The 15,057-nt window shown below is 44.6% G+C and overlaps 1 protein-coding gene across 1 annotated transcript in view; it reads left to right on the forward strand.

The window, feature by feature from the left end:
* Window positions 1-15,057, forward strand: part of LOC145340407 (nuclear receptor subfamily 2 group C member 2-like) — a 263,492-nt gene that overhangs the window by 87,401 nt on the left and 161,034 nt on the right. The window lies entirely within an intron of this gene.

Below are 15,057 nucleotides of genomic sequence, written 5' to 3' on the forward strand. Positions count from 1 at the left end.
TTTGACCATGCTGAATCTTGGTATGGCAGGTCTGTCTTATGAGGAGAGACTGTTAGAATTATGTCCATTGGAGTTTAGAAGAGTGAGAGAGGATCTCTTGGAAACTTATAAAATTCTAACAGGAATAGACAGGTTGGATTCAGAAAGATGGTGGGGGAGTCCAGAACTACGAGTCATAGTTGGAGGATAATGGGGAAACCTTTTAGGACTGAGCTGAGGAGAAATTTCTCAACCTAGAGAGTGGTGAATCTGTGGAATTCTCTAGTAGTAAAAAGTAGTTGAGGCCAAAACGATGTGTGGTTTTAAGAAGAAATTAGATAAAGCTCTTGGGGCTAAAGGGATATGGGGCAAAGGTGAGATCGAGATATTGAACTTGATGATCAACCATGATCAAAATGAATAGCACAGCTGTCTTGAAGGGCCGAATGACCTACTCTGCTTCTATTTTCTATGTTTCCATGTTAACAGAAGAAGATTTCTTCACTGTAAAGGATAGAATTAACACCCTATATTTAAGTGTGAATCAGGAGATGAGGGGGAGAAAGGAACTTAAAACAGTTACAATCAACATGGTGAAAATTATTAGAACTTAAAGCTGACAAGACCCTCGATCCTGATGGACTTCATGCCAGGGGTCTTTGAAGAAGTGAAACAGTGGATGTATTGGTTTTAATTTTCCAAAATTCTCTGGATTCTGGAAAGGACCTATCAGAATGTAACTTGCCTATTCAAGAAACTAGGAATACAGAAAGCTGGAAACAATAGACCATTTGCTTAAAAACTGTCAAAGGGAAAATGCTGGAATCTGTTATGAAATAAGTTATAGTGAGGCACTTAGTCTCATTGCAATCCGGCAGAGTGAACATAATTTTGTGAAAGTGAAATCAAGGATGTTGCAGAATGGTTGCAGGACAGTAGTTGTGGTACACGTTGGTACAAACGAAATAGTTAAGAAAAAGGATAAGGTCCTAAAAGCAGAATATAAGCAGCTTGGAAGCAAGCTGAAAAGTGGCACCTAAGAGGTGGTTATTTCAGGGTTACTACCTGTGCAACGTGCAAGTCATAGTAGGAACAGCAGAATACATAGGATGAATACATGGCTGAAAAGATGGTGTAGCAGTGGGGTTTCAGATTTCTAGGGCATTGGGACTGGGTTCTGAGACGGGTGGACCTTTACAATCTGGATGGGGTACACCTGGGCAAGACTGATGTTCTGAGGAAGGGAGGGAGAGAGGGTAATTTCAACTCAAATATTAGGTGATTTCAACTTATCTAACATTAATTGGGATAACCATCATGTTAAGGGCTTAGACGGAGTGGAGTTCTTAAAACGTATACAGGAAAACCTTTTAGGTCAATATGTAGAGGGTCCAAATCCAGGGATCTAATTCTGGGGAATGAAGTCAGACAGGTGGTTGATGTATGGGGAAGCATTTTGGTGAAAGCGACCACAACATGGTTCAATTCAAATTTGTTATGGTCAAAGAAATTGACAAATTGCAGAAAAAAAATTTGGATTGGAAGAGAATAAATTTTAATGAATTAAGGCAGGATGTGGCCAAGGATGACTGGAATGAGTTACTTGTGAGGAAATCTACAGGAGAACAGTGGGGGTCATTCAAAGATGAAATGGGGAGGGGTACAAGCCCAACATGTTTCCTCTAGGGTAATAGGAAGTTGTAACAAGCCCAGAGAACCATTCAGGATACAATGAGAAGGAAAAGAGAGGCTTTTAACAAGTTTAAGGGAATTAAGTCTGTGGAGGCATTATTGGAGTACAGAAAATCAAGAATGGAGTTTAAGAAATCAATTAGGAGAGCAGAGGGAATATGAGAAAGTTCTGGCTGGTAAAAGTAGGGAAAATCCTAAGATACTCTGTAAGTATATCAATAGGAAGAGGATAACCAAGGAAAGCGTAGGCCAATGAAGGACCAAGGGGGAAATCTTGGCTGGAGGCAGAGGACATTGGTGGGGTTTTAAAAAAAAATCACATCTGTCCTCACCCATGAGAATGAGGAGATAGTTATGGAACTTGGGGAGAGAGACTGTGAAGCTCTAGAGAAAATTATCATAGGCAGTGACAAGATATGAGAGGTACTGGTGGGCTTAAAAGCGGACAAATCTCCAGGTCCGGATAAATTGTGTCCCAGGCGGTTGTGGGAGGCAAGGGAGAAAATTGCAGGAGCTTTGAACCAAATTTTTAATTCCTCCCTGGCCAGGGAGGAATTACCGACCAAGGAGGTACCAAACGACTGGAGGACGGCTAATGTGCTCCCACTATTTGAGAAAGGCTGTAGAGACGTGAGACTAGTCTCACGTCTGTGATTGGGAAACTACTGGAGAAGATTCTGAAGGAGAGAATCTATCACCATTTGGAGAGGCACAGTTTGATTAGAGATAATCAGCATGGTTTGTCAGAGAGAGGTCATGCCTAACAAATATGATTGTATTTTTTGAGCATGTAACCAAGTGTGTGGATGAAGGTAGTGCAGTTGATGTAGTTTACATAGATTTCAGCAAAGCCCTTGACAAAGTCCCACATGGGAGACTTACTAAGAAGGCTAATGCACGTGGGATACAGTGTGATCTGATAGGGTGGATTCATAATTGGCTCAGTGGTAGGAGACAGAGGGTGATGACAGATGGTTGCTTTAGTGACTGGAGGCCGGTGGCATACCACAGGGATCCATGCTGGGCCCTCTGTTGTTCACCATTTATATAAATGACGCAGATGACTATATGGAGGGTAGGATTAGTAAGTTTGCTGATGGCACAAAGATTGGCCAGGTGGTTAACAGTGAGGTTGAGCGTCTTGGGTTACAGGAAGATATGGACAGGGTGGTCAAATGGGCGGATAAGTGGCAAATGCAATTTAATCCTGAAAAGTGTAAGGTTTGGAAGAAGTAATTTCTTTGGAAGAAGTAATTTGACAAGAAAGTATACTATGAAAGTTCTGACACTGGGAAGTTCTGAAGAAATAGATTCCATTGATTTCTGAAGGCGGAAAGGCAGGTTAATAGAGTGACGAAAAAGGCATATGACCCACTTGCCTTTATCAATCAGGATATGGATTACAAAAGCAGAGCAGTCATGATGGAGTTGTATAGAACTTTGGTGAGGCCATAGCTGGAATATTATGTGCAGTTCATGTCACCATGTGACATGATGTGAATGCACTGGATGGGGTGCAGAGGAGATTCACCAGGATGTTGCCTGGGATGGAACATTTCAGTAATAAAGAGAGTTTATATAGGCTTGGGTTGTTTTCTCTGGAGCAGAGAAGACTGAGGGACGACCTGATTGTGGTGTTAGATTATGAGGGGCATGGACAAAGTGGATAGAAAGTAGCTGCTCCCTTTAGTTGAAGGGTCAGTTACGAGGGGACACAGGTTAAAAGTGAGGGGCGGGAGGTTTAGAGGGGATTTGAGGAAAATCTTTTTCACCCAGAGGGTGGTGACTGTCTGGAATGCACTCCCTGGGAGGATGATGGAGGCAGAATGCCCCTCATCCTTTAAGAAGTACCTAGATGAGTACTTGGCATGCCATAACATTCAAGGCTGTGGGCCAAGTGCTGGCAAGTGGGATTAGGTGGGCAGGTCAGGGCTTTTCATGTGACGGTCCAGACTCGATGGGCCGAAGGGCCTCTTCTGCACTATAGTATTCTGTAATTATGGAGACATGACTACAAGTTGATCAAGATGGGAACTAAACATTGAGTACCATTCAATGTTTACAAAGGACAGACAGAAAGGAAAACGTAGTGGAGTTGCATTAAATAAGATATTGATACAATATTGAGGAAATGTATTAGCACAGATGATGTGGAATCTATATGAGTTCGAGGTAAGAAACACATCAGTGATGCATGTCTTAAAGGAACATCTGTGATTATGGGTGACTTGAATCTGCATATAGATTGGGAGAGTCAAATTAGTCACAGTACTATAGAAAGTTGAATTTCTGGAGTACATATGGGATGGTTTTCTGGAGCAATAGGTTTAGGAACCAATAAGGGAACAGGCCATAGTGGACTGGGTGTTGTGCAATGAGAAAGCATTAGTTGGCAGTCTAGTTGTGAGAGAACTCTTGGGGACAAGTAATCATAACATGGTAGAATTCTTTGTCCAGGTGCTTAGTGATGTAGTTGATCCTGAGACCAAGGTCCTGAATCTCAGTAAAGGTAACTATGATGATATGAGATACAAATTTACTATGATGGACTGGGAAACGTTACTAATAGGAAGGACAGGGGACAGCAATGGCAGGTATTTAAGGAATGAATAGGTGAACACCAGGAGTTGTTTATTTCAGTTTGGCATGAGAGTGAAAAGGTAGTTGTGGCCAAATCATTGCTTACAAGAAAAATTCAAAATAGAATTAGATTCAAGGAAGAAGTGTATGGTGGCACCGTGGTTAGCACTGCTGGCTCACAGCACCAGGGACCTAGGTTCAATTCTGGCCTCGGGTCACTGTGTGGTGTTTGCACATTTTCTCCGTGTCTGCATGGATTTCCTCTGAGTACTTCGATTTCCTCCCACAGTCCAAAGATTATTGGCCATGCTAAATTGACCCTCGTGTTAGGGGGATTAGCAGGATAAACATCTGGGGTTACGGGAATAGGGCCTGGGTGGTATTGTGTGGTTGGTACAGACAAGATAGGCCGAAGGGCTTCCTTCTGCACTTTAGGGATTCTAGGATTCTAGAAAATTGGCATAAAAAAGCAATAGACTGAAGGTTGGGAGCAGTTTAAAATTCAGCAAAGGAGGACCAAGGATTGATTAAGAAAGAGAAAATAGAGTATGAAAGTAATATAGTGGGAAACATGAAAACTGACTAAATGTTTCTATAAGTATGTAAAGAGTAAAAGATTGACAAAAACAAATTAGTCCTCTTATAGTCAGAAACAGGAGAACTTGTAATGGGGAACAAAGAAATGGTTGAGGAATTCAATTTTTACTTTGTTTCTGTCTTCACAATGGAAGGCCTGAATAATGTACCAGAAGTTCTGAAAGAAAGAAATGTTAGTGAGGAGTTGAAAGAAATCAGTATTTTGTAGAGAAATGGTTTTAGCAAAATCAATGGCATTGAAGAGGGATAAATCTCCAGAGTTTGAGGACTTTTATCCCAAAGTACTTAATGATGTGGCCCTGGAAATAGGATATCCATTGGTGATCATTTTCCAAAGATCTTTGGACCATGGTCTGTTTCCTATAGATTGGAGAGTAGCAAATATAAGTCCACTATTCAGAAAGGGCAGTAGAGGGAAGACGGGGATCTATAGACCAGTGAGCCTAACATCAGTACTAGAGAAGTTATCAAGGATTTCATAGCTTAGCATTTAGAAAGCAGTGGTATGATCAGATCAGACCAAGTCAGCATAAATTTATAATGGGTGAATCATGCTTGACAAAGCTATTGGAATTCTTTTGGGATGTAACTAGTAGAGTTGACCAAGGAAAACTGCTGGATGTGGTTTATTTAGACTTTTAGAAGGCTTTTGACAAGGTCTCACACAACAGATTAATATTAAAGTGCACGGGATTGCTGGTAGTATCTTGAGGTGGATATAAAGCTAGTTAGCAGGTAGGAAGCAAAGAGGTGGCACACATGGGTCTTTTTCCAATTGGCAGGCACACTCTAGTGGAGTACCGTAAGGATCTGCGCTAGGACACCAATTGTTCACATTATATATTAAGGATTCGGAAGAGGAAAGTAAATGTATTATCTCCAAATTTACAAAGTTGGGTGGAAGTGTGAGCTTTGAGGAGGATGCAGAGATGCTTCAGCGTAATTTGGATAGGCTGAATGAGTGGACATATGCATGGTAGATGCAGTATAATAGAACATAGAACACTACAGCACAAACAGGCCTTTGGCCCACGAGTTGCGCCGATCATATCAACACCTACCAATCTATAGACCTATCTATAACCCCCAATCCCATTAAATTCCATATACTCATCCAGAAGCCTTTTAAAAGACCCCAGCGAGTTCGCCTCCACCACCACTGACGGCAGCCGATTCCATTCACTCACCACCCTCTGAGTGAAAAACTTACCCCTAACATCACTTCTGTACTTGCCTCCCCGCACCTTCAATCTGTGTCCTCTCGTAGCGACCATTTCAACCCAGGGAAATAGCCTCTGAGAATCCACCCTATCTATTCCACTCAACATTTTATAAACTTCTATCAGGTCGCCTCTCAACCTTCGTCTCTCCAGGGAAAAGAGTCCCAGCTCCCTCAACCTAACTTCATAAGGCATGCCTCCCAGTCCAGGCAACATCCTTGTAAATCTCCTCTGTACCCTTTCAATAGCTTCTACGTCCTTCCTATAGTGAGGCAACCAGAACTGCGCACAGTACTCCAAATGAGGCCTGACAAGGGTCTTATAAAGTTGCAGATTTACCTCCCGATTCCTAAACTCAATCCCTCGATTAATGAAGGCCAGTACACCATACGCCTTCTTGACCACATCCTCCACCTGCGAGACCGATTTAAGAGTCCTGTGGACCCGGACCCCAAGATCCTTCTGCTCTTCAATACTACTAAGACTCCTGCCCTTGATAGTGTACTCGTTCATCCCGTTGGTTCTGCCAAAATGGACAGCTACACATTTATCTGTGTTGAAGTCCATCTGCCACTTCTCCGCCCAGTCCTGCATCCTATTTATGTCCTGCTGCAATTTTTGACATCCTTCCAGACCATCCACAACATCACCGACCTTCGTGTCATCAGCGAACTTACTTACCCATCCCTCCACTTCCTCATCCAGGTCATTTATGAAAATGACAAACAGCAAGGGTCCTAGAACAGATCCCTGGGGCACTCCACTGGTGACTGACCTCCATGCCGAAAAAGACCCATCCACAGCCACTCTCTGCCTTCTGCAGGCAAGCCAGTTCTGGATCCACAAGGCCAAAGGCCCTTGGATCCCATGCCCTCTCACCTTCGCAAGAAGTCTTGCATGGGGGACCTTATCAAACGCCTTGCTGAAGTCCATGTACACCACGTCCACTGCACTTCCTTCGTCAATGTGTTCAGTCACATTTTCGAAGAACTTAACCAGGCTCGTAAGGCACGACCTGCCCTTGACAAAACCATGCTGACTATTTCTGATCATGTCAAACCTCTCCAAATGCTCGTAAATCTTGTCCCTCAGAAGCCTCTCCATCAGCTTACCAACCACTGAGGTCAGACTCACCGGTCGGTAATTTCCCGGGCTATCTCTGTTCCCTTTCTTGAAAATAGGAACTACATCCGCAATCCTCCAATCTTCCGGAACCTCTCCCGTCTCCATTGACGACGCAAAGATCATCGCCAGGGGCTCTGTAATTACTTCCCTCGCCTCCCACAGTATCCTGGGGTACATCCCATCTGGTCCCGGCGACTTATCTATCTTGATAGAATTCAGAAGTTCTAACACATCCTCCTCCTCAATATCCATATACTCAATCTTTTCCATCTGTTGCAAAACCGTAGCAAAATCAGTTTCCACTGTGAATACTGAGGCAAAGTACTCATTAAGCACCTCTGCCATTTCCTCTGGTTCCACACAGACCTTTCCCCCTTCACCTTTTATAGGTCCTATCCCTTCTCTTCTCATCCTTTTACTTTTCACATATTTATAGAAGGCCTTGGGATTCTCCTTAATCTTACCCGCCAGGGCCTTCTCATGACCCCTTCTGGCTCTCCTAATTTCCCTTTTAAGCTCCCTTCTACAATCCTTATACTCCTCAAGATCCTTAACATCTCCTAGTTCCCTGAATCTTTTGTACACCTTTCTTTCCCTCCTGACTAGGTTCACCACAGCTTTCGTGCACCACGGTTCCCGTGACCTACCAAAACCCCCTTGTCTCATCGGAACGTTGTCGTGCAGAGCTCCAGACAAACATTCCTTGAACATCTGCCACCTTCCTTCGGTACTTTTCCCTAAGAACGCCTCCTTCCAGTTTATTTGTCCAAGTAACTTCCTGACTTCTTCATATTTCCCCCTACTCCAGACAAACACCTTCCTAGCCTGCCTGATCCTATCTCGTTCCAATGCAGTTGTGAAGGAGATAGAATTATGATCACCATTCCCAAGATGCTCTCCTACCGAGAGATCCATCACCTGCCCTGGTTCATTCGCCAGTACCAGGTCAAGTACAGCCTCTCCCCTCGTAGGCTTATCCACGTACTGTGTCAGGAAACCTTCCTGAACACACCTAACAAACTCCTCCCCATCCAAACCCCTTACCCGAGGGATATTCCAGTCGATGTTTGGGAAATTGAAGTCTCCCATCACGACAACTCTGTTATTACTACACCTCTCTAGAATCTGTTTCCCTATCCACCTCAACTTCCCTGTCACTATTGGGCGGCCTATAGAATACACCCAGCAAAGTTTTCGACCCTTTGCTGTTCCTAACTTCCACCCACAGAGACTCTGTAGATAGTCCCTCCACGGCATCCTCCTTCTCTGCAGCCATGACACTGTCCCTGACCAACAGTGCCACTCCACCACCTCTTCTGCCACCCTCCCTGTCCTTCCTGAAGCATCTGAATCCTGGCACCTGAAGTACCCAGTCCTGTCCCTGAGACATCCAAGTCTCCGTAATGGCCACCACATCACATTCCCAAGCAGCAATCCACGCCCTAAGCTCATCTACCTTATTCACTACACTCCTGGCGTTAAAATATATACACTTCAGCCCCTCAGTCTGGGCATTACCCTTCTCCACCCCCTGTCTAACCTCCCTCTCATACTGCCTGCAGTCCTCTCCTACCTGGGAGCTAACCTCCTCCGTCCCAGTCTCCCCATCACAATTCCCTCCCCCCATCCTTTCTAGTTTAAAGTCCCCCCGGTAGGCTTAGCCAGTCTTCCCACCAAGATATTAGTCCCCCTGGGATTTAAGTGCCACCCGTCTTTACTGTACAGGTCACACCTGCCCCTAAAGAGGTCCCAATGATCTAGGAACCGAAATCCCTGCCCTCTGCACCAGTCCCTCAGCCACGCATTCAGCCTCCACCTCATTCCATTCCTGCCCTCGTTCTCCCATGGCACAGGCAGCAATCCTGAGATTACTACCTTCGCTTCTCTCTTCTTCAGCTGCCTACCCAGTTCCCTATAGTCCCTTTTCACAACTGCCTCCCTCTTCTTGCCTATGTCAGCAGTACCTATATGCCCTACAACCTCTGGTTCCTCACCCTCCCCCTTCAGGATGTCTGGGACACGCCCAGAGACATCCCGGATCCCAGCTCCAGGGAGACAAACCACCATCCGCGACTCACGTCTACGTCCACAAAAACGCCTGTCCGCCCCTCACTGTGGAGTCCCCTATTAATACTACCTTTCTGCTCTCTTTTTTAATTTTTTGACTTACTGGCTCAGCTCCAGAGACCTGGCCACCGCTTCCTCCCTCAGATGAGCTGTCCCCCCCGTGTAGTACTCAAGCTGGAGTACTTATTTTGAAGGGGGACATCCACCGGTGTGCTCTCCATCACCCGAGGTTTCCCTTCCTAATAGTTACCCAAGTGCCTTCTTCCCGTTGCCCTGGTGTGACTACTTGCTGATAGCTCCTATCTATAACCTCCTCACTCTCTCGAATGAGCCGAAGTCCTCGAGCTGCATTTGCAGCTCCTTAACCTGGTTTATAATTGTCAGATTATCTACTTTGGTAGCTATAATACGAAAGCATGTTATCATTTGAACGGGTGTAAATTGAGAGAAGTGGATACCCAGTCCTCTTGAATACTTTGGACACTTGTCCTTGTGCATCAATCACTGAAAGTAAATGCGCAGGTACAGCGGGCAGTAAAAAGGTAAAAGATATGTCGGCCTTCATAATAAGAGGATTTGAGTATAAGAATTGGAAAGTTTTACTGCAGTTATACAGGACATTTGCGAGGCCACACCTGGGGTATTGTGTGCTGTTTTGGTGTTCTTATCTGAGGAGGAATGTCCCGCTATCGAGGGAGTACAGCAAAGGTTACCATGCTGATTCCTGAGATGGCAGATCTGTCATATGAGGAGAGACTAAGTTGGTTAGGTTTATATTTACTAGAGTTTAGAAGAGTGAGAGGGGATCTCATTGGAATTTATAGGATTAAACAGGGTTGACTCAGAAAGCATGTTCCTGTTGGTAGGGGAGTCCAGAACTAGGGGTCATCGTTTGAGGATGAGGGGTAAACCTTTTACGACTGAGGTGAAGAGACATGTCTTCACTCAGAGAGTGGTGACTCTGGAATTCATTACCACAGAAAGTAGTTGAGGCCAAAATGTTGTGTGATTTCAAGAAGGAATTAGATATAGACCTTGGGGTTAAAGGGGCCAAAGGATATGGGGGGAAGGTGGGATCAGAATATTGAACTTGATAATCAGCCATGATCAAAAAGAATGATGAAGGGCCAAATGACCTACATCGGCTTCTATTTTCTATGTTGCTTTTTTTTATTGGAGTTTTTTGAGGAAGGAGCAAATAATGTGGGTGAAGAGGAAACTGTGGGTGAGCTGTACTTAGATTTACAGAAGGCATTTGACAAATTGCCAAATATTACACAAAATGCAGTATTTGGGGCGGCAAGGTGGCACAGTGGTTAGCACTGTTGCCTCACAGTGTCAGGGACCCAGCTTCAATTCCAGCCTTGGTTCACTGTCTGTGTGGATTTTGCACTCTCTTGCCATGTCTGCGTGGGCGCTGCTGTTTCCTCCCACAGTCCAAAGTTTTGATTGATTTGATTTGTTATTGTCAAATGTATTAACATACAGTGAAAAGTATTGTTTCTTGCGCGCTATATAGACCGAACCTGCTGTGCCATTCAGTATGATTTTTTGAGGAAGTGACAGAGGTGATTGATGAGGGTAGGGCAGTGGATGTTGTCTACATGGACTTCAGTAAGGCCTTTGACAAAGTCCCTCATGGCAGACTGATGCAGAAGGTGAAGTCGCATGGGATCAGCAGTGAGCTGGCAAGATGGATACAAAACTGGCTCGGTCATCAAAGACAGAGGATAGCAGTGAAAGGGTACATTTCTGAATGGAGGGTTGTGACAAATAGCATTCCCCGGGTATCAGTGAACAAAGAACAAAGAAAATTACAGCACAGGAACAGGCCCTTTAGCCCTCCAAGCCTGCACCGACCATGCTGCCTGACTTAATTAAAACCCCCTTACCATTCCGGGGACCATATCCCTCTATTCCCATCTCATTCATGTACTTGTCAAGATGCCCCTTAAAAGTCACTACCATATCTGCTTCTACTACCTCCCCCAGCAATGAGTTTCAGGCACCCACTACTCCCTGTGTAAAAAATTTGGGAGTGCTGGGACCTTTGCTTTATATAATATATACAGATGATTTGGAAGAGAACGTAACTGGTTTGATTAGTAAATTTGCGGACAACACAAAGGTTGGTGGAATTGTGGATAACAATAAGGACCATCAGAGGATACAGCAGGATATAAATCTGTTGGAGACTTGGGCAGAGAGATGGCAGATGGAGTTTAATCCAGACTAATGTGAGGGAATGCATTTTGGAAGGTCTAATACTGATGGAAAATATGCAGTAAATGTCAGAAACTTTAACAGTATTGATAGCAGAGGGATCTCGATGTACAGGTACACAGGTCACTGAAAGTGGCAACGCAGGTGGAGAAGGTAGTCAAGAAGGCATATGGCATGCTTGCCTTCATTGGCTGGGGCATTGAGTTTAAAAATTGGCAAGTCATGTTGATGCTTTATAGAACCTTAGTGAGGCCACACATGGAATATAGTGTTCAATTCTGGTTGCCACACTTCCGGAAGGATGTGGAGGCTTTGGAATGGGCACAGAAAAGATTTACCAGGATGTTGCCTGGTATGGAGGGCGTTACCTTTGAGGAGACATTGGAGAAACTTTGTTTGTTCTCATTAGAACATCGGGTGTTGAGGGTCGACCTGATGGAAGTCTACAAGATTATGAGAGGCATGGACAGATAGGATAGTCAGAAGCATTTTCCCAGGGTGGAAGAGTCAATTACTAGGGGGCATAGGTTTAACATGCGAGGGGCAGGTTTTAGAGGAGATATACAAGGCACGTTTTTTACGCAGAGGGTGGTCGGGTGCCTGGAATTCGCTGCCACGGGAGGTAGTGGAAGCAGATACGATAATGACTTTTAAAGGGAGTCTTGACAAATACATGAATAGGCTGGGAATAGAGGAATATGATTCCTGTAGGGGGTTTAGTCAGGCAGCTTGGGCAGTGCAGGCTTGGAGGGCCGAAGGGCCTGTTCCTGTTCTGTAATTTTCTTTGTTCTTTATTCTTTTTTCTATGATCAATGTTGATCTTGCGTCTTAATTCCAAAACCCTGCATTCTGTTCATATGCCTTAATTTCTTTTGTATCCAAAAACCTATTGATATCAATCTTGAATATATTCAATATTGGAGCGTCCACAGCTCTCAGGGATAGAGAACTTCAAAGATTCACAGCCCTCTGAGTGATTTCTCCCTGGCTCAGTCCTAAATGGCCAGCCCTTATTCTCAGACTGTGATCCATAGTTCAAGATTTCCCAGAATATGCCCTATCAAGCCTTTTGGAATTTTGTGCATTTCAGTGGGATCGTGGAATCATAGAAATTTGCAGTTTGGAAAGAGACCATTTGGTCCAATATGCCTGGAGTGGTTGACAAGAAGCCGTTTGGAAAGCGGTGACAAGATCGGTTCAGGTCAGCATGGATTTGCTAAAGGAAAGTTGTGTTTGACAAATCTTCAGGAATTTTTTAAGGATGTGACCAGCAGAGTGGACAAGGGTGAATTGTGGATATTATGTAGCTGGACTTTAAAATGGCTTTAGACAGGGTCCCATCCAAGAGATTAGTGAGCAAAATTAAAGCTGATGGTATTGGGGATAATGTATTGACGTGGATAGAGAGCTGGTTGGCAGACAGGAATAATCAAGTCATTTTCAGAGTGGCAGGCAGTTACTAGTGGGGACTGCAGGGTTCAGTGCTGGGACCCCAGCTGTTCAGAAAAACATTAATAATTTGGATGAAGGAATTGAATGCAATATCACTAAATTTGCAGATGACACTGAACTGGGTAGCAATGTGTGTTGTGATGCTAAGAGTTTGCAGGGTGACTTGGACAAGCTGACTGAGTGGGCAAATACTTGGCAAATGCAATATAATGTGGATAAATAAAGAGGTTATCCACTTTGGTGGCAAAAACAGGAAGGAAGATTATTATCCGAATGGTGGCAGTTTAGGAAAAGGGGAAGTGCAACGTAACCTAGGTGTCATGGTGGAACAGACACTGAAGGTTGGCATGCAGGTACAGCAGGCTGTGAGGAAAGGTAATGACATGCTGGCCTTCATAGCAAAAGGATTTGAGCATATGTGTAAGGATGACTTGTGATCCTTGGTGAGACCACACCTTGAGTATTGTATGCACTAGTGTCCTCTGGTCTGCGGAAAATCATTTTTGCTGCTGAGGGAGTCCAGGGAAGGTTCACCAGACTGATTTCTGGAATGGCAGGACTGGCACATGAGACACTGGATCGAATGGGCTTTAGAAGAACGAGAGGGGATCTCATAGAAACATATAAAATTCTGATGTGACTGAACAGCTAGATGCGGGAAAAATGTTCCAGATGTTGGGGACATTCTCCATCCACACATCAACCAGAGCAAAGAACCTCACTGGACACACCTACGTTCTTAATACCGCATACTACTCTCACCATCTCCCAAGCCCGAAAAGAAGTAGTCACTCCAGGAAGCGTGGAAAAAGTGCAGGCCTGCAGGTGAGATACGGTCCCAAAGTCCCGCTCCCTAGCTTACCCCTAGCTAATGTCCAATCTATGGAAAACAAGCTAGATGAACTTAAAGTTAGGCTCACTTTCCAAAAGAACTGGGGGCTCTTGTGTGTTCTGTTTCACAGAGACATGGCTCATTCCTGCTTTACTGGACTGTGTCCCACAACCAGAGGGCTTCTCAATCCACCAAATGAACTGCAGAACAACCTCAGGCAAGGCTAGGAGAGGTGGGGTCTGCCATCTAATCAACACCTCATGTGCCTAGATATAGCCAAACTGGCGAGTTTCTGCTGCCTGGACCTAGAGTACCTGACACTAAAATGCCATCCCTACTGTCTTCCTAATAGGAGTTCACCTCTGTCTGACAGCAGTTTACATTCCGCCCCATGTGGACATGATGACTACACTGGACAAAATAGACACCACCACAAATAGCTTTGAGATGTAACATCCCAAGACGCTGTTCATCGTGGCCAGGGACTTGAAACAGGCCAAGCTCAAGAGCGTTCTACCAAGATTCCACCAACATGTCTCCTTTTCCACCAGAGGCTCAAACATCCTAGACCACTGCTGCACAAATATCAAAAATGCCTACTGCTCTATTGCCCACCATACTTTGGTAAATCAGACCACAAGGCTTTGCTGCTGCTCCCAGCTCAGAAGCAAAACTTTAAATAGAAGAATCCATCAAAGAAAGTCGTGGCAATGTTGTTCTGAGGAATTGGATGATCTTCTGCTGGACTGCTTGAAGTCAGTAGACTGGTCAGTATTTAAAAACACTGCGACCAGCCTGAATGAGTATGCCACTACAGTAACTAGCTTCACTAGTGAAGTGTGTAAACTGTAAACTGTGGCAAAGAAGCAAGTCCGTGTGTTTCCCAACCAGAAACCATGGACGAACTGGGATATCCAATGCCTGCTGAAGTCCAGGTCTGAGGTGTCAGGTCAGGCAACCCTGACGTATCCAAGAAAGTCAGATGTGATCTGCGGAGATCCTTCAAAAATGCCAAAAGATAGTACTGGACCAAGCTTGAATTCCAGATTAGCCACATGGACTCATGTAGACTATGGCAGGATCTGCAAGACATAACAGACTGCAAGGTGAAGGCATATTAAATTGCTGGCTGTAATGCCCCGATGAGCACAACGCATCCTATAACCATTTTAAGGAAGAATCAGTGAGAGCACATCCACCATCCTGGAAGCCTTGGATGACCTGTATCTGAGGTCACCATTGCCGACATCAGAGCAGCCTTCTCAAAAGTTAACCCATGGAAAGCAACTG

The sequence above is a fragment of the Carcharhinus amblyrhynchos genome, chromosome 3 (assembly GCF_965287045.1).
Source record: "Carcharhinus amblyrhynchos chromosome 3, sCarAmb.v2.hapA, whole genome shotgun sequence".
NCBI classification, from domain to species: Eukaryota; Metazoa; Chordata; class Chondrichthyes; order Carcharhiniformes; family Carcharhinidae; genus Carcharhinus; species Carcharhinus amblyrhynchos.